Raw genomic sequence first — 19,804 nt, 5'->3', positions numbered from 1 at the left:
CTTCCTCTCCCTGTCCTTCCACACTAGAGAAGGACTGAGAAGAGGGTGGTGGGCTCGGGACATTTGTGGGTCTTTCACAGTCAGGCAGTGATTTCATCCGTCTGTCCTAAGACTTGCGGTCTTGTGCCCTTTCCACGCACCAGCCCATTACATCAAATATACAAATCAAGGTTCCTCATTTTCTTGTGTGACTCCGGTCACCAGCAGGAGGTTGCAGGCCATGAACTGCACGCTCAGCACATTGCTCATTTGGTGGGTGCAGACGTCCAGGAGCTCTCTGGATGAGCCGTCTGTGGGCGTGCGGCTATGAGTGCCCTTGATGTCCCAGACACGCACTGAGTTGTCCACGGATGCTGACGCGATCAGGCTGCTGTCCAGGCTGAAGGTGAGGCTGGTGATGTTGTCCGTGTGGCCCTGCAGCTCTTTGTAGAGGGTCCCGGATGCTAGGTCTCACAGCTTCAGCCGCTGGTTCTCGCCTGCAGACACTAGGTACTTACCGTTGGAGGAAAAGGCCAGGGAGAGCACGGGGCCGTGGTGGCCGGTGAAGAGCCTCACCGAGTTCCCCTGCTGGGTGCTCCACAGCCGCACCGTCTTGTTGGTCGAGCCCATGGCTAAGTAGTTTGAATTGGGGTGGAACTTGACGCAGTCCATGTCTGCCACGTGCCCGGCGCAGATTCGCAGTGGGTACGTCCGATCAAATGACCAGAGGCGGGCCGTGTGGTCATGGCACCCGCTGGTGAAGTACAGGCTGTGCGGGCTGATGTCCAGGTCCCACACGGGGCAGGCGTGGCCCTGGTACTGCACAGTGATGGTGAAGCTGCCCAGGTCCCAATAACTAATGGATGTTTCTTCAGAGCAGGAGAGCAGTGCTGAGCTGTCCGGAAAGAACCTGGTGCCGTACACCGGCCCAGTGTCCCCGAAGGACTTGCATCTCCGAAGCTGCGCTGTCGTTCTCATCCTCCTCCGCGACATCACGAGCCAAGTGGATGTGAGATGCGTCGACTTGAGGCGGTTCGGATTTTAACTTCTTGGAACACGGACTCCACAGTTTTATACAGGAGTTGTCGAAGCCCGCGGCAAGCAGCCTGCTGTCCGGGGAGACCTCCGCCGTGTTCAGCAGCTGCTTCGTGTTGTAGAAAGCGTAGAAGCAGATCGTGGTGAGGGACGGGGGGCCGTCCTGGATGCTCTCCCGCAGGGCCTCCAGCGCCTCCTCGTTCTGCAGGGCAAGTTTTGGCATGTCAGTGGGCTCTAGGCTGGGGCCCTCACCGCCGGAGGAGCCACCGCTGGCATAGAGCTGGTAGTCCATCCTCTCAGCAGGCCACAAACTGGGTATGATGTGCCAGGCGAGGACTCTGCCCAGTGCAGTGTTGTCCCTCTGGAGGCAGCGGCGAAAGGAATAGCAGCTTGTCTTCTGGTCGACGTACCACGTACTTGTTGTCCAGGAAGCCCCGCAGCCGGAAGTTACACATAAACAGGATACCCTGCCTCGTCCGCGTGGTCCGCAGCTGCACGATGACGCCATCGGCACTGGCCTCCTCACTTCATGGCTCTGCCGGGAGTCAGAGTGGGTGAGAAAATTTCACAGCCTTCCTATTGTACTTCACATTGCTGGGGCTCTCCCTCGCAAGAGGCTGCAGACACTGTGAAGGTACAACCAGATTCTGATTGGGCTGCGAGGCTGGCTACCGTCTCCTGGGCTTTCAGCAACTGGCGCAGGCCCTGCTTCAGCTGGCAGGACAAGACACGGCCGTCTGGATCTGCTCCATGAGCACTTGTGTCATGACTGTGTTAGGGACCAAACGACGGTCTCTAGGACCTGAGTCATGTTTACCAGAAAGAGACAGGATATGCGCTCATCCTGCCTGGCCAATCATGTAATGCCAGCTACTCCTGTAACTGAGACAAAGAACTGCCTGTATATAAGCCACCATACTCCTTTGTTCGGGGCTCTTGTCAGATTCCCTTGTGTGGGATGAGACTTGGGCCCTAACGCGTTAGAGATAAACTCCCTTCTTGCCCTTGTAGTACCGTGGTGGACTTGCTCTCTTTCTCGGTCGGTTCGGAGATACGGGTTCGGAGCATAACATTTGGGGGCTCGTCTGGGATCTCCGTCCCGCCGGGGAGGACCACTCTCCTGGTAGAAGGGAGTAACCTCGTTAGGAGATAAGAGCTCTGAGCACCGGTGCTAACGTTGCAGAAGCCCAGATTAAGTCCAGGGCCCAGTATCGTACTGGGGAGGCATCCGGCTGTAAAGTGCAGAGGCAAGTCAGCGTAAGGCCGGGGCCTGGTTTCGTGCTGGGGAGGCAGCTGGCTCTGGTTACTGGATTAAGTCAGCGTAAGGCCGGGGCCTGGTTTCGTGCTGGGGAGGCAGCTGGCTCTGGTTACTGGATTAAGTCCAGCATAAGGCCGGGGCCCAGTTTCATGCTGGAGAGGCAGCTGGCTCTGTGAACATCCTGCAGGTAAGACTGAGTGCATTGTCGGTGGCCACCTTGCGTTTGTTATCTGTTTGTCTACTTGTGGTGTCTGTGTTGCTCTTCGTGTGCTCCGTTGGCTCCCAGTGTACTTTTCTGTGATCATGGGACAAACAACTTCTACTCCTTTATCTCTTATGATTAACCACTTCTCTGATTTCAAGTCTAGAGCACAGAATCTATCATTGCTGGTGAAAAAAAGCAGGTTAGTAACTTTTTGTTCTGCCGAGTGGCCTGCTTTTGATGTCAGCTGGCCACAAAAAGGCACCTTCAGCCTGCCTACTATTCAAGCGGTCAGAGAGAAGGTGCTCGCCCCCTACCCTTCAGGACACCCAGCCAGACCAAACTCCATACATTTTGGTCTGACAGGACCTGGTGGAAAACCCCCTGGCCTGGCTAAAACCTTTTGTTTTTCAGCCCCTCCTTCCCTTCCCTCTTCCCCGCCCTTGCTTCCACAGGTTCCACAGGTTTCATCGGGAAAAGCCAAAAAGAGAACCAAGCCTTCAGCTCCTCCCAGAAAAAGGGGCCCCACCTAGGGAACTCGGAAAAAGGCAAAAAAAAAAAAAAAAAAAAAAAAAAATGGCCGGCATAGCAGAAGAAGACCCGGAGGTTCCCTCCTCCACTATTCATGCATTTCCGGTCTGGGCGGGGCCAGCCAGAGAGGGTGGAGAGCGGACATATCAGTATTGGCCCTTCTCCACTAGTGATTTGTACAATTAAAAAACCCAGACTCCCTCCTTCTCTGAAAAACCGCAGGGTCTTATTGATCTTTTAGAGTCTATCCTGTTTACTCACAATCCCACTTGGGATGATTGTCAGCAACTGTTACAGGTGCTTTTTACTAAAGAGGAGCACGAATGGATCCTGTCAGAAGCCCGGAAAAATGTGCCAGGGGTGGATGGGAGGCCCACAGTACAGCCTAACCTCATTGAGGAGGGGATCCCCTTGGTGCAACCCAACTGGGACTTCAAACTCACTAAAGGTAAGGAGCGTCTCCGAGTGTACTGTCAGACTCTCATTGCTGGCCTTAGAGCGGCCACCAGAAAGCCAACTAATTTGGCCAAAATAAATCCAGTGAGACAAGAGCCAAATGAGAGCCCAGCAGCCTTCCTAGAAAGGATAATGGAAGCTTTTAGACAGTATACCCCTATGGACCCACAGGCAGATGAGTCACGAGCGGCAGTTATGTTAGCATTTGTAAATCAAGCAGCCCCCGATATTAAAAAAAAGTTACAAAAGATAGAGAGGTTAAATGAACAATCCTTGCAAGATCTAGTGAGGGCAGCCGAGAGAGTTTTTAATCATAGAGAGACCCCAAAAGAGAGAGAGGACCACATTAAAAAAAAAAAAAAAATTAAGAGCTGAAAAAAACTGTAAAAATAAAAAAGAGCTGGCCCAGATATTTTTTGCTGGGGTTGAAAACAAAAACAGGTTCCAGAAAGGGAAAAAATTGGACTCAAAAACCGAAAAAAAAAACGACAAGGCATAAGCTTGAGAAAAACCAATGTGCGTTTTGTAAAGAGTTTGGACATTAAAAAGATAAATGCCCCCAAAAAAATCTAAAAGAGGGGCCCAAAAACCCCAAGAACGAGACTCCCTCTCCAGACAGTCATATCCTCTACGCGGGTGAGGATAGCGACTAAGGGGGTCAGGGCTTGAAGCCCCTCCCTGAGTCCTGGGTAACTATAAATGTGGAGGGAAAACCGGTTGGCTTCATGGTGGACACGGGAGCCCAATACTCAGTCTTAAACCAAAAAGATGGACCCATGTCTAAAAAAAGTAGCTGGGTGCAGGGAGCAACCGGGACTAAACGATATGGATGGACTACAGAACGCCATGTAAACTTGGGGGCCCACCAGGTGACCCATTCTTTTCTGGTGATACCTGAGTGTCCAGCACCCTTGTTGGAAAGAGATTTACTGTCTAAAGTAAATGCCCAAATTCATTTTGACCACGGACAAGTGTCGGTTTTAGATGGGACCAGGCATCCTCTTCAGGTCCTGTGTCTGGCATTAAAAGATAAATACAGACTCTACTTGCCAGAGGCCCCAGCGACAATAAGCCCCGAAGTACAACCATGGGTTCAAAGATACCCTCAGGCCTGGGCTGAAACAGCAAAAATGGGACTGGCTAAACAGAGGCCCCCTATCACTGTGGAACTGAAAGCCAGTGCTTCCCTGGTGAGGGTACGACAGTATCCCATGAGTCAAGAGGCTCGACAAGGAATTACTCCTCATATACAATGCCTCATAGACGTTGGGGTCCTGAAAAGGTGCCGGTCCCCATGGAACACTCCCCTGTTGCCTGTGAAAAAGCCTGGGGGAACTGATTTTAGACCGGTTCAAGATCTACGAAAAGTCAACAAACAGGTGAATGATATTCATCCTATGGTTCCTAACCCTTATACATTGCTAAGCAACTTGCCTCCAAACTACATTTGGTACACTGTTTTAGATTTAAAAGATGCCTTTTTCAGTTTGCCTCCTGCCCCCGCAAGCCAAGAGATCTTTGCCTTCGAATGGCAGAAAGACGGTAGTCAGACCCCTGTGCAGCTGACATGGACTTGCTTACCACAGGGTTTCAAAGACTCGCCCACGTTATTTAATGAGGCCCTGGACGAAGACCTCCATGAGTACTGGGTTGAACACCCTACCATTGTTTTATTACAATATGTTGATGACCTTATGCTGGCAGCGGCTACAGAGAAAGAGTGCCAAGAGGCAACAGGTGACCTTCTCCAAACCTTGGGGACTTTAGGTTACAGGGCCAGTGCCAAAAAGGCCCAGATTGCCAAGCAAGAGGTTACATACCTCGGTTATAAGATAAAACAGGGCCAGAGGTGGCTAACACAGGCTATAAAAGAAACCATCCTCCAGATCCCTGAGCCAGCTAACCCTAGACAAGTGAGAAAATTTCTGGGAACTGTGGGATATTGCCGGTTATGGATCTTGGGGTTTGCAGAAAAGGCCAGGCCCCTATATAAAGGGACCAAAAAAAACAAGGACTGGGAATGGACTGAGCCAATAAAAAAGGCCTTCCAAGAGCTCAGGCGAGCCTTGCTAAAAGCTCCTGCCCTTGCCCTCCCTGATCCATCTAAGCCTTTCCAATTATTTGTAGATGAAAAGCGGGGGATAAAAAAAGGGGTACTAACACAGAGATGGGGACCATGGAAGTGACCTGTAGCTTACCTTTCCAAGAGACTAGACCCAGTGGCAGCTGGATGGCCACCTTGCCTCCGTATCATCACGGCCACTGCGCTCTTAGTCCACGATGCTGATAAACTGACTTATGGACAGAGACTCTTGGTCTACACTCCTCATGCCGTAGAGAGAGTTTTAAAGCAACCCCCAGGTAAATGGATTTCTAATGCCCGCTTGACGCACTACCAGGCCTTGCTACTTGACACCCCATGGATTCATTTCCAAATGCCCTGCACTCTAAATCTGGGCACTCTTTTGCCCAATCCGGAGAAAAATAGCCCCCTCCATGATTGTGATGAGATACTGGCAGGGGTAACAGCAATGCAAAAAGACTTAACCAATACTCCACTGGATAACAGTGAGCTAAAATGGTTCACAGATGACAGCAGTTATATAAAAGATAGACAGAGACGGGCGGGAGCCGCAGTAGTAGATGACTCTGGACAGACAATATGGGCAGAGGCCCTTCCCCCAGATACCTCAGCACAAAAGGCAGAGTTAATTGCCCTGATTCAAGCATTAGAGAGAGCCAAAAAAAAAAAAAAAAAACTATTTTCACTGACAGTCGCTTTGCTTTTGGCACGGTACACATCCAGGGCCCAATATATCGGGAACGGGGGTTTTTGACAGCTAAAAAAAAAAAAAAATTAAAAACTTGCCTAAAATTCGTAGACTTTTAGAGGCTGTACAGATGCCTCAGGCTGTGTCAATAGTACAAGTACCTGGACATCAGAAGGGTGACAGCCCCACGGCACGAGAAAATCGTGCTGCAGACCTGGCAGCTCAAAAAGTAGCTGATGAAGATTTCATCACCCCTGTGTTGGCGATCGGACTTCCACCTCCAGGTATGGGAACTCTGCCCCCAACCCCTGAGTGTTCATCCACAGACTTTGCTTGGATCCAAAAACACACCAACCTTCAAAAAGATAAAGATAGATGGTACCGAGACTCAGATGGCTACTTGATACTCCCTGCTCAGTTGGGATGGCAACTATGTGAGCATTTGCACTTGTCTACTCATCTAAAAAAAAAAAAAGACTCTGATGCTCTTTCAGACTGCTTGCCTGCGAATTTCCCCAGCACCAGACAACTGTAAAGAACATAGTGCATGCTTGTAAGGCATGTCAACAGATGAGGCCAGGAAAAGGACAACATGCAGGACTGAAGTATCGGGGAGAAGGACAAGAGCAACACTAGAAAATAGATTTCACCGAGGTAAGGCCAGGCAAGTATGGTTACTGGTACTTGTTAGTGTTGGTGGATACCCTCTCAGGGTGGGTGGAGGCTTTTCCTACAAAGAAAAAAACCGCGATGATAGTGACAAAAAAGATTAAAAAAAAAAAAAATAGTTCCCAGGTTTGGCCTGCCGGTGACCATCGGCTCTGATAATAGACCTGCTTTTGTGAGTCAAATAGTTCAGAGCCTTGCCCTAGCCCTGGGGACTAAATAGAAGTTACATTGTAAATACAGTCCACAGAGCTCAGGGCAAGTAAAAAAAATAAATCGGACTCTAAAAAACTTTAACTAAATTGGCTATAGAGACTGGTGGGGACTGGGTGACTCTCCTTCCCTTCGCCCTCTTCCATGAGCGTAATAACTCCTTATCAACTTAATCTGACCCCATTTGAAATTCTATATGGGAGACCTCCCCCTGTATGTCCAATATTTAAAAAAAAAACTACCGCCTCCCACTTTGGGACAATTCCAAGAGGCCTTGATGGCCTTAAGCAAGGTGCACTCTTGTGTCTGGAAACTGCTCCGAAAAATACATGTGGGTCAAAATAAGGGAACTATTCCCTCACATGACATTGGCCCAGGAGACTGGGTATGGGTCAAAAGGCACCAAACCAAGGCACTAAAACCCAAATGGAAGGGTCCTTATGTTGTTCTTCTTACCACCCCAACTGCCCTAAAGGTCGACCCAAGGTCGGCCTTGGGTGCATTGCAACCACATATGCCCAGCTGCTTCAGCAGAGCAAAAAGACGCTAAAAAAAAATAGAAAGCATCTCTGCACCCATCCAACCCCCTGAGGCTAAAGCTTCGAAGGCGCCAACAGGACCAGGACAACTCGGCTGGGCCATCTTGTGGATGAGCCAGTTACTCTGCTCCGGAGTTGCCAGCGTGAACCCGCATCAAACCGTCAAAATCACCTGAAAGCTGCAAAATGGACTAACACGAGAGGTGCTAAACTCCACTACCGCAATACATCCACCAAACACATGGTGGCCAGACTTGTACTTTGACCTTAAGCCGATGGTAAATGTGCCTTGAGCTAGGGGTTATCTCCAAAAACAAGGGTTCTGGGCATGCCCAGGCGCACCCAGACATGACTAAAAGAACTGTGGGTAGGCACAAGACTCACTGTAAAACTTGAGATTGTGTTACTTCTAATGATGGACCTCGGCGCTGGGAAGTAAAAAATCGAGATTTACTTAATTTTTCATTCGCCAAGCCCCTCCCTAGGGTCCTCGGAGATCCAACTTTTAGCTGTAAAAGTTGCAATTATGCACAAGTCAGAATAAGGTTCAATCCAGAAAAAAGCAAACAGGAGGGGATTAGATCTGCTCTTTCTGCAACAAGGGGGACTCTGTGCTGCCCTAGGAAAAGAGTGCTGTTTCTATGCGGATCATACAAAAATAGTTAGAAAATCTATGGCCAAAGTAAAAAAAGGACTAGCCCAACATAAACGAGAACGTGAGGCTCAACAGCGATGGTTTGAATCTTGGTTTCAACAATCCCCTTGGCTGACTACCTTAATCTCCACCTTGCTAGGACCCCTGCTAGTACTTTTACTAATGCTTACCTTCGGCCCATGTATTATCAATAGACTTGTAGCCTTTGTAAAGAAACGCATAAATACAGTACAGCTGTTTGTGCTTCGACAACAATATCAAACTGTGTCTCAGGACCGAGAGGAAGATTCCTCTATATGATCTAAGGACAGGGGGGAATGTTAGGGACCAAACGACGGGCTCTAGGACCTGAGTCATGTTTACCAGAAAGAGACAGGATATGCGCTCATCCTGCCTGGCCAATCATGTAACGCCAGCTACTCCTGTAACCGAGACAAAGAACTGCCTGTATATAAGCCGCCATACTCCTTTGTTCGGGGCTCTTGTCGGATTCCCTTGTGTGAGATGAGACTTGGGCCCTAGCGCGCTAGAGATAAACTCCCTTCTTGCCCTTGTAGTACCGTGGTGGACTTGCTCTCTCTCTCGGTCGGTTAGGAGATACGGGCTCGGAGCATAACAGACTGAACATCCCAGGTGGCTCCTGGCTTCCCCCACTGCAGCCGCCGCTGCCAGAGTTTCGCCATGCCGCGTGCCCCTCAGCCCCTGCAGGGTCTCCGGGGCTGCTGAGAGATGACTGACTGAGGTGGCTAGCTGACTCAGAGCCCCCTTGGGCTGAGCCAGGCCCTCATAAACATTTATAGTCTTTCAGTTCTGCTAAATATATTGAATTTTGTTCTATGGCCTATCCTGGAGAATTCTCTTTGTGCACTTGAGAAGAGTATATATTCTACTGTTTGAAGTGTTCTTTGGAGCTCTGTTAGGTCAATTTAGTTTACAGTGTGTTCAAGCCTTCCATTTCCTATTTATCTTCTTACTATGATGTTTTTCTATATCTTTGCATTGATCCTACTTAGAGTCCTTTAAGCTTCATGGACGTGTGGATTAATTTTTTTCATCAGGTTTAGACATTTCAATTGTTATTTCTTTAAATATTTTTTTCCTCTTTTTCTCTTTGTTCTCTTTTGTTACAGTCTTTGTTTTAAAGAAAGTCTGTTTCGTTTGATATGAGTATTGCTACCCCAGCTTTCCATTTCCATGGAATGTAATTTTCCACCCCATCATTTTCACAATTTTTATTTGTGTCTTTAAATCGTTGAATCATGTGTAGGCAGCATTTAGATAGGTCTTCTTTTTCTGTCCATTCAGCTACCCTGTGTCTTTTGATTGCAGTATTTAGTCTATTTACATTTAAATAAGTCTGATGCCTCTAGTCAAGGCTATGGTTTTTGCAGTGGTCATGTATGGATGTGAGAGTTGGACTGTGAAGAAGGCTGAGCGCCGAAGAATTGATGCTTTTGAACTGTGGTGTTGGAGAAGACTCTTGAGAGTCCGTTGGACTGCAAGGAGATCCAACCAATCCATTCTAAAGGAGATCAGCCCTGGATGTTCTTTGGAAGGAATGATGCTAAAGCTGAAGCTCAAGTACTTTGGCCACCTCATGTGAAGAGCTGACTCATTGGAGAAGACTCTGATGCTGGGAGGGAATGGGGGGCAGGAAGAGAAGGGGACGACAGAGGATGAGATGGCTGGATGACATCACCGACTCGATAGACCTGAGTTTGAGTGAACTCCGGTGGTGATGGACAGGGAGGCCTGGCATGCTGCAATTCATGGGGTTGCAAAGAGTTAGACATGACTGAGTGACTGAACTGAGCTGAACTGTACTTATTGTTACATTGTTAATTGTTTTGCATATATTGGTGAGCCTACTGATTTTCCACATTTCTCTGCATCTTTTTATTTTTCTTCATTTTTTTTCTATTACTCAGATTTCATAAGCTCTGTTGATTTATCTTCAAGTTCACTAATTCTTTCATCTGCCAATTCAAATCTGCTAGTAGATCCCTCTAAGGAATGTTTCTTTCAGTTGTATTTTTCAGCTCCAAATTGCTATCGTTTCTACATTATTTCTGTGCTGTACTGTGCATAGTCTCTCAGCCGTACCCTACTCTTTTTGACCCCATGGACTGTAGCCCTCCAAGCACATCTATCCATGGGGATTCTCCAGGCAAGAATACCGAACTGGGTTGCCATGCCCTCCTCCAGAGGATCTTACCAACCCAGGGATCGAACCCAGGTTTCCTGTGTTGTATACAGATTCTTTTACTGTCTGAGCCACCCAGGAAGCCCAAGATACTGGAGTGGGTAGCCTCTTCCTTCTCCAGGGCATCTTCCTAACCCAGGAATTGAAACATGGTCTTCTGCATTACAGGTGGATTCTTTACCTGCTGAGCTACTAGGGAAGCCAATATTTTTTTCTATTTCTGTATTAATATTTTCCTTTGCTGGAATATTGTCATCACATGGTTTTTACTTCTTTTAGCATCGTTCTTTTTAGTTTGCGAGATATATTTATAATGGCCATATTGAAGTTTTTGTCTGTTACAGCTCACATCTGGTTGATCTCACAGAGTATATTTTTCCATTGTTTAGTTGCTTTTTTCTGTGTACGTGTCAGAAGTTCCTATTTAATTGCATGATATACCTATAACTACATCTATACATATCTATATACATCGCATATTGATAAAATTGCTCTGATATAACACTGTCACAGTTTCTACATTTTTTAATATCCAGTCTCCCAATATATATATCAAATGTGTTTATATATATGTATATGTGTTCAATTCAATCACTCAGTTGTGTCTGACTCTTTGCAACCCCATGAATCACAGTACGCCAGGCCTCCCCATCCACCACCAACTCTTGGGGTTCACCAAAACTCATGTGCATCAAGTCAGTGATGCCATCAAGCCATCTCATCCTCAGTTGACCCCTTCTCCTCCTGCCCCCAATCCCTCCCAGCATCAGAGTCTTTTCCAATGAGTCAACTCTTCGCATGAGGTGGCCAAAGTACTTGAGCTTCAGCTTTAGCATCATTCCTTCCAAAGAAATCCCAGGGCTGATCTCCTTCAGAATGGATTGGTTGGATCTCCTTGCAGTCCAAGAGACTCTCAAGAGTCTCCTCCAACACCGCAGTTCAAAAGCATCAATTCTTCGGCACTCATATTTCTCACAGTCCAACTCTCACATCCATACATGGCCACAGGAAAAACCATAGCCTTGACTAGACAGACCTTAGTCGGCAAAGTAATGTCTCTGCTTTTGAATATGCTATCTAGGTTGCTCATAACTTTTCTTCCAAGGAGTAAGCGTCTTTTAATTTCATGGCTGCAGTCACCATCTGCAGTGATTTTGGAGCCCAAAAAAATAAAGTCTGACACTGTTTCCACTGTTTCCCCATCTATTTCCCATGAAGTGATGGGACTGGATGCCATGGTCTTCGTTTTCTGAATGTTGAGCTTTAAGCCAACTTTTTCACTCTCCTCTTCCCTTTCATCAAGAGGCTTTTTAGTTCCTCTTCACTTTCTGCCATAAGGGTGGTGTCATCTGCATATCTGAGGTTATTGATATTTCTCCTGGCAATCTTGATTCCAGCTTATGTTTCTTCCAGTCCAGCTTTTCTCATGATGTACTCTGCATATAAGTTAAATAAGCAGGGTGACAATATACACCCTTGACGTACTCCTTTTCCTATTTGGAACCAGTCTGTTGTCCCATGTCCAGTTCTAACGGTTGCTTCCTGACCTGCATACAGATTTCTCAAGAGGCAGGTCAGGTGGTCTGGTATTCCCATCTCTTTCAGAATTTTCCAGAGTTTATTGTGATCCACACAGTCAAAGGCTTTGGCATAGTCAATAAAACAGAAATAGATGTTTTTCTGGAACTCTCTTGCTTTTTCTATGATTCAGTGGATGTTGGCAATTTGATCTCTGGTTCCTCTGCCTTTTCTAAAGCCAGCTTGAACATCAGCAAGTTCGTTGTTCAGTATTGCTGAAGCCTGGCTTGGAGAATTTTGAGCATTACTTTCCTAGCATGTGAGATGAGTACAATTGTGTGGTAGTTTGGGCCTTCTTTTGCATTGCCTTTCTTTGGGATTGGAATGAAAACTGACCTTTTCGAGTCCTGTGGCCACTGCTGAGTTTTCCAAATGTGCTGGCATATTGAGTGCAGCACTTCCACAGCATCATCTTTCGGGATTTGAAACAGCTCCACTGGAATTCCATCACCTCCACTAGCTTTGTTTGTACTGATGCTTTCTAAGGCCCACTTGACTTCACATTCCAGGATGTCTGGCTCTAGATGAGTGATTACACCATCATGATTATCTGGGTTGTGAAGATCTTTTTTGTACAGTTCTTCTGTGTATTCTTGCCACCTCTTGTTAACAACTTCTGCTTCTGTTAGGTCCATATCATTTCTATTCTTTATCGAGCCCATCTTTGCATGAAATATTCCCTTGGTATCTCTAATTTTCTTAAAGAGATCTCTAGTCTTTCCCATTCTGTTGTTTTCCTCTATTTCTTTACATTGATCGCTGAAGAAGGGTTTCTTATCTCTTCTTGCTATTCTTTGGAACTCTGCATACAGATGCTTATATCTTTCCTTTTCTCCTTTGCTTTTTGCCTCTCTTCTTTTCACAGCTATTTGTAAGGCCTCCTTAGACAGCCATTTTGCTTTTTGCATTTCTTTTCCATGAGGATGGTCTTGATCCCTGTCTCCTGTACAGTGTCACGAACCTCATTCGATAGTTCATCAGGCACTCTATCTATCAGGTCTAGGTCCTTAAATCTATTTCTCACTTCCACTGTATAATCATAAGGGATTTGATTTAGGTCATACCTGAATGGTCTAGCGGTTTTCTCTACTTGCTTCAATTTGAGTCTGAATTTGTTAATAAGGAGGTCATGATCTGAGCCACAGTCAGCTCCTGGTCTTGTTTTTGCTGACTGTATAAAGCTTCTCCATCTTTGGCTGCAAAGAATATAATCAGTCTGATTTCGGTGTTGGCCATCTGGTGATGTCCATGTGTAGAGTCTTCTCTTGTGTTGTTGGAAGAGGGTGTTTGCTATGACCGGTGCATTTTCTTTGCAAAACTCTATTAGTCTTTGCCCTGCTTCATTCCGTATTCCAAGGCCAAATTTGCCTGTTACTCCAGGTGTTTCTTGACTTCCTACTTTTCCATTCCAGTCCCCTATAATGAAAAGGACATCTTAAGAGTTGCGAATTCAATCCCTGGGTCAGAAGATCCCCTGGAGAAGGGTATGGCAACCCTCTCCATTATTTTGCCTGGAGAATCCCATGGACAGAGAAGCCTGGTAGGCTATAGTCCATGGGGTCACACAGGTTTGGACACACTGATTGAAGTGACTTAACACATATATATTTATAAATGTATATGTGTGTGTGTGTATATATATATGTGCATGTGTACATTTCATATATATTTTGGGGGAACTAGATATTAAAAAAAATGTAGCAATTGTGTGAATGTTCTACTATAGAAATTTTATCAACTTATATTTAATGTTGTAGAAACTTTGTATGTTCCCCTTTCCACTCTCTGGGACTTGTTTTTGCTATTGGTTCCTTACTTTGTTTACTGACCAGCAAGATTATTTTAGCAAAGTATATTTCACCCCCATAATGTGAGCCGCTGTCTTGCCACATGAAGGTGAAGTCTTCATGAGCACTGTCATCCTGGAATGATGATTTTTGTTTGTTTATTGTAATAACATCTAGCTCTTAAGCTCCACTAATTTCTGACTTATTTCTCCATCATCAAAAATGACCTGAGGCATACATTTCTTACAGAACGATTCAGTGAAATTCAGGCTTCTTTACAAGGACAGTTTTCAAGGTCTTCATTTGAAATTGTTTTGGTCTCTTTCCCTGATTTTTTTATTTTTTATTTTTTCTGGAAACTTAGTCAAATAATAGTACACCTTATATTTCTAAGCAATCTACCAGTTTCTTTTTAATTACTTTTCATCACACTTCCATTGTTTTGAAAATTCCTTTGGGTTCAATTCCCCACACTCTGTTTCAATTAAGTCAGTTGCTTGGGAAGAGATTCAGAGCTTTCTGTTTTATGGACTGCATTTACCCTGAGGCAAAATATCTGAGTTAGGGCTCTGAAGTTGGGGGTGGGGACAAAGGTATATTTCTCTCTGAGAGTTACTCATTATAAAGTAGGCATTCAGCTGGGGATGAAGGGATGTAGATCAGGTTATAACCTCTGGTTTCTCTACTTGCTTCTTAAATGCAGGACGAACAAACTGAAGTATGGGTGATCTGGGCCCCAGTAGTCACTTAAAAATAGAGCCTCCATCCCACAAGGAGAGACTGGACTTAAGAACTGACTCCTGACTGAATTTCACTGGAACATAATGTCTGCAACAGATAACTTAAGCATGATTAGAAATCTTGATGTCCTCTCCTAGAAAGATACTGTAGACCTTTAACTGAGAGCTGTTGAAAAGGAATCCTTCCACATGCTAGGGTGCACGAATCTGGCATGGAATTTCCAAAGCACTGAGCTGGCGGGCCAAGTTTGAATGCCCCAGTCTCACTTAAAACGTTTTAGTTTTAGTTCAGTTCAGTCGCTCAGTCGTGTCCGACTCTTTGCGACCCCATGAATTGCAGCACGCCAGGCCTCCCTGTCCATGACCATCTCCCAGAGTTCACTCAGACTCATGTCCATCGAGTCTGTGATGCCATCCAGCCATCTCATCCTCGGTTGACCCCTTCTCCTCCTGCCCCCAATCCCTCCCAGCATCAGAGTCTTTTCCAATGAGTCAACTCTTCACATGAGGTGCCAAAGTACTGGAGCTTCAGCTTTAGCATTATTCCTTCCAAAGAAATCCCAGGGCTGATCTCATTCAGAATGGACTGGTTGGATCTCCTTGCAGTCCAAGGGACTCTCAAGAGTATTCTCCAACACCACAGCTCAAAAGCATCAATTTTTTGGTGCTCAGCCTTCTTCACAGTCCAACTCTCACATCCATACATGACCACAGGAAAAACAATAGCCTTCACTAGATGGACCTTAGTCAGCAAAGTAATGACCCTGCTTTTGAATATGCTATCTAGGTTAGTCATAACTTTTCTTTCAAGGAGTAAACGTCTTTTATTCTCATGGCTGCAGTCACCATTTGCAGTGATTTTGGAGCCCAGTAAAATAAAGTCTGACACTGTTTCCACTGTTTCCCCATCTATTTCCCATGAAGTTAAGGGACCAGATGCCATGATCATTTTCTGAATGTTGAGCTTTAAGCCAACTTTCTCACTCTCCTCTTTCACTTTCATCAAGAGGCTTTTTAGCTCCTCTTCACTTTCTGCCATAAGGGTGGTGTCATCTGCATATCTGAGGTTATTGATATTTCTCCCAGCAATGTTGATTCCAGCTTGTGCTTCTTCCAGCCCAACGTTTCTCATGATGTACTCTGCATAGAAGTTAAATAAGCAGGGTGACAATATACAGCCATGACGTACTTCTTTTCCTACTTGGAACCAGTCTGTTGTTCCATGTCCAGTTCTAACTGTTGCTTCCTGACCTGCATACAGATTTCTCAAGAGGCAGGTCAGGTGGTCTGGTGTTCCCATCTCTGTCAGAATTTTCCACAGTTTATTGTGATCCACACAGTCAAAGGCTTTGACATAGTCAATAAAGCAGAAATAGATGTTTTTCTGGAACTCTGTTGCTTTTTTGATGATCCAGTGGATGTTGGCAATTTGATCTCTGGTTCCTCTGCCTTTTCTAAAACCAGCTTGAACATCAGGGAGTTCACGGTTCATGTATTGCTGAAGCCTGGCTTGGAGAATTTTGAGCATTACTTTACTAGCATGTGAGATGAATGCAATTGTGCGGTAGTTTGAGCATTCTTTTGCATTGCCTTTCTTTGGGATTGGAATGAAAATGACCTTTTCCAGTCCTGTGGCCACTGCTGAGTTTTCCAAATGTGCTGGCATATTGAGTGCAGCACTTTCACAGCATCATCTTTCAGGATTTGAAACAGCTCAACTGGAATTCCGTCACCTCCGCTAGCTTTGTTTGTAGTGATGCTTTCTAAGGCCCACTTGACTTCACATTCCAAGATGTCTGGCTCTAGATAAGTGATCACATCATCATGATTATCTGGGTTGTGAAGATCTTTTTTGTACAGTTCTTCTGTGTATTCTTGCCACCTCTTCTTATATCTTCTGCTTCTGTTAGGTCCATATCATTTCTGTCCTTTATTGAGCCCCTCTTTGCATGAAATCTTCCCTTGGTATCTCTAATTTTCTTGAAGAGATCTCTAGTCTTTCCTATTCTGTTGTTTTCCTCTATTTCTTTGCATTGATCACTGAGGAAGTCTTTCTTATCTCTTCTTGCTCTTCTTTGGAACTCTGCATTCAGATGCTTATATCTTTCCTTTTCTCCTTTGCTTTTTGCCTCTCTTCTTTTCACAGCTATTTGTAAGGGCTCCCCAGACAGCCATTTTGCTTTTTTGCATTTCTTTCCCATGGGGATGGTCTTGATCCCTGTCTCCTGTACAATGTCACGAACCTCATTCCATAGTTCCTCAGGCACTCTATCTATCAGATCTAGGTCCTTAAATCTATTTCTCACTTCCATAATCATTTTTTAGGTTATACCTGAATGGTCTAGCAGTTTTCCCTACTTTCTTCAATTTAAGTCTGAATTTGTTAATAAGGAGTTCATGATCTGAGCCACAGTCAGCTCTTGGTCTTGTTTTTGCTGACTGTATGGAGCTTCTCCATCTTTGGCTGCAGAGAATATAATCAATCTGATTTTGATGTTGACCATCTGGTGATGTCCATGTGTAGAGTCTTCTCTTGTGTTGTTGGAAGAGGGTGTTTGCTATGACCGGTGCATTTTCTTTGCAAAACTCTATTAGTCTTTGCCCTGCTTCATTCCGTATTCCAAGGCCAAATTTGCCTGTTACTCCTGGTGTTTCTTGACTTCCTACTTTTGCATTCTAGTCCCCTATAATGAAAAGGACATGTTTTTTGGGTGTTAGTTCTAAAAGGTCTTGTAGGTCTTCATAGCACCGTTCAACTTCAGCTTCTTCAGCGTTACTGGTTGGGGCATAGACTTGGATAACTGTAATATTGAATGGTTTGCCTTGGAGATGAACAGAGAGTTTTAGTAGATTTTCTCAATTAAATATATTTTCATTTTCTGCATATCTTTAGGGCCATTTTCTGAGAGTCTAAATTGTCATTGTTATAATTTTTGCTAGTTTTATTTGAGAGTTGGTCTGTGTTACTCCTTATGGCACTATGATAGAAGTTCATTTATCAGGGCTTTTTAAGGTTGGTCTCCTAAGGTATCTTGGAGACTTTCTGGGAGATAGAAGGCTCTTACTCTGCTTTTTCATTCAGAAGTTCCAACAAAACCTAGGACTTCAATTGAGCCCAGTTGTGTATGGGCTTCAGTAGCTTGTTTTAGGGAAGCTGGAAGTGAAAACAGAGGAGATCATGTTTATGTCAAAAAGTTTCAGAATCTTGCTCCCCTTTTTTCTCTGAAATAGCTTCACTGTATAGAAGAACAAAATACCCAACAGTATTAATGTAAGCAAACTTTTCCAAAAATATTTAGTTTGTTCTATTAAAATTGGTACCATGGTAAGGAGTAAAATCCAACTCGTTATCTTCAGACCCTATGTCTAATTCTATGAACATCCTTTATGGTGCACATACTCTGCTTGAATAATTTCATGGCTCTTTCTTTTTAACCTTTGGCTGTATTAAACAAAGCAGTCACACAATTTATAAATAAGAAATGTAAAAAATATATAATGATTAAGATTTTAAATATATAACAACCTTTTATCATAAAAATTAATATTTTGATAATTTGATCTCAAAATGTACTGATTAAATGCATTTTATATCTAAGAAATACAGAAAAATAATATATGTCTGAAATTAAGATATTCACAAAATGAACTCTAGATTATACACATTAATGCATCTTAGTGAATTCTTCAATATATTTAGTAATTGGATCTCATTGTTAGAAAACATTATAAGTGATATTTTCCATAATTGTTTGTAAAAACAGTTATATTTGCTGTTTGAAGCAATCTTCATTATCTTTTTCTATGAAGATGAATTTAAAATAATTTTTGTGCATTCAAATTTTGTTCATCAGTTTCTTAATCATTGATACTGATGGTGTTTTTTCTTTCTGTCAGAAGTGTGGATTTTGTCAAGGACCTAACATAAATACTGACATTAGACAGATATAGACTGGTAAACATATGTGACTAGATGAATAAAACTTTCAGTTGAAGTTTTATTACTCTCTGGGCTATTTGTGAATGTTTTCAAGGCTATATATTGTCACCCTGCTTATTGAATGCATATGCAGAGTACATCATGAGAAACGCTGGGCTGGAAGAAGCACAAGCTGGCATCAAGATCGCCGGGAGAAATATCAATAACCTCAGATATGCAGATGACACCACCCTTATGACAGAAAGTGAAGAAGAACTAAAGAGCCTCTTGATGAAAGTGAAAGAGGAGAGTGAAAAAGTTGGCTTAAAGCTCACCATTCAGAAAACGAAGATCATGGCATCCAGTCCCATTACTTCATGGGAAATAGATGGGGAAACAGTGGAAACAGTGTCAGACTTTATTTTTCTGGGCTCCAAAATCACTGCAGATGGTGATTGCAGCCATGAAATTAAAAGATGCTTACTCCTTGGAAGGAAAGTTATGACTAACCTAGACAGCATATTAAAAAGCAGAGGCATTGCTTTGCCAACAAATGTCTGTCTGGTCAAGGCTATGGTTTTTCCAGTGGTCACGTATGGATGTGAGAGTTGGACTATAAAGAAAGCTAAGCGCTGAAGAGTTGCTGGTTTTGAACTGTGGTGTTGGAGAAGACTCTTGAGAGTCCCTTGGACTGCAAGGAGATCCAACCAGTCCATCCTAAAGCAAATCAGTCCTTGGTGTTCATTGGAAGGACTGATGTTGACACTGAAACTCTAATACTTTGGCCACCTGATGCAAAGAGTTGACTCATTGGAAAAGACCCTGATGCTGAGAAAGATTGAGGGCAGGAGGAAAAGGGGATGACAGAAGATGAGATGGTTGGATGGCATCAGAGACTCAATGGACATGGGTTTGGGTAATCTCTGGGAGTTAATGATGGACAGGGAGGCCTGGCATTCTGCGGTTCATGGGGTCACAAAGAGTTGGACATGACTGAGCGACTGAACCGAACTGAAAATGTCTTATATATTTTGGCATTCCCAGGGACTAGACCATAATAGGCATTCAATAGACATTAAAACACACATTAATTGACCACTTCATAATTTATAACTTGCCTCTACAGTTTTAACTTATCTGTGTAATTAATTGATATCACTTATAAAACAAATGCAATATCAGTGAAAGAACCTTTTGAAAAAACAAGTGTTTTGTGTATATATATTTGGATATATATAAAGTGAGGCAAACATTACCCAAGTTACACAATCC

The 19,804-nt window shown here is 44.3% G+C and overlaps 1 pseudogene; it reads right to left on the bottom strand.

The window, feature by feature from the left end:
• Positions 1–165: 165 nt before the first annotated feature.
• Positions 166–2,475, bottom strand: LOC138095456 (TAF5-like RNA polymerase II p300/CBP-associated factor-associated factor 65 kDa subunit 5L pseudogene; annotated as a pseudogene).
• Between the last annotated feature and the right edge of the window lie 17,329 nt (positions 2,476–19,804).

Source organism: Capricornis sumatraensis, chromosome 19 (genome assembly GCF_032405125.1).
Source record: "Capricornis sumatraensis isolate serow.1 chromosome 19, serow.2, whole genome shotgun sequence".
In the NCBI taxonomy this organism is placed as follows: Eukaryota; Metazoa; Chordata; class Mammalia; order Artiodactyla; family Bovidae; genus Capricornis; species Capricornis sumatraensis.
This window is presented reverse-complemented; position numbering and strand designations above follow the sequence as displayed.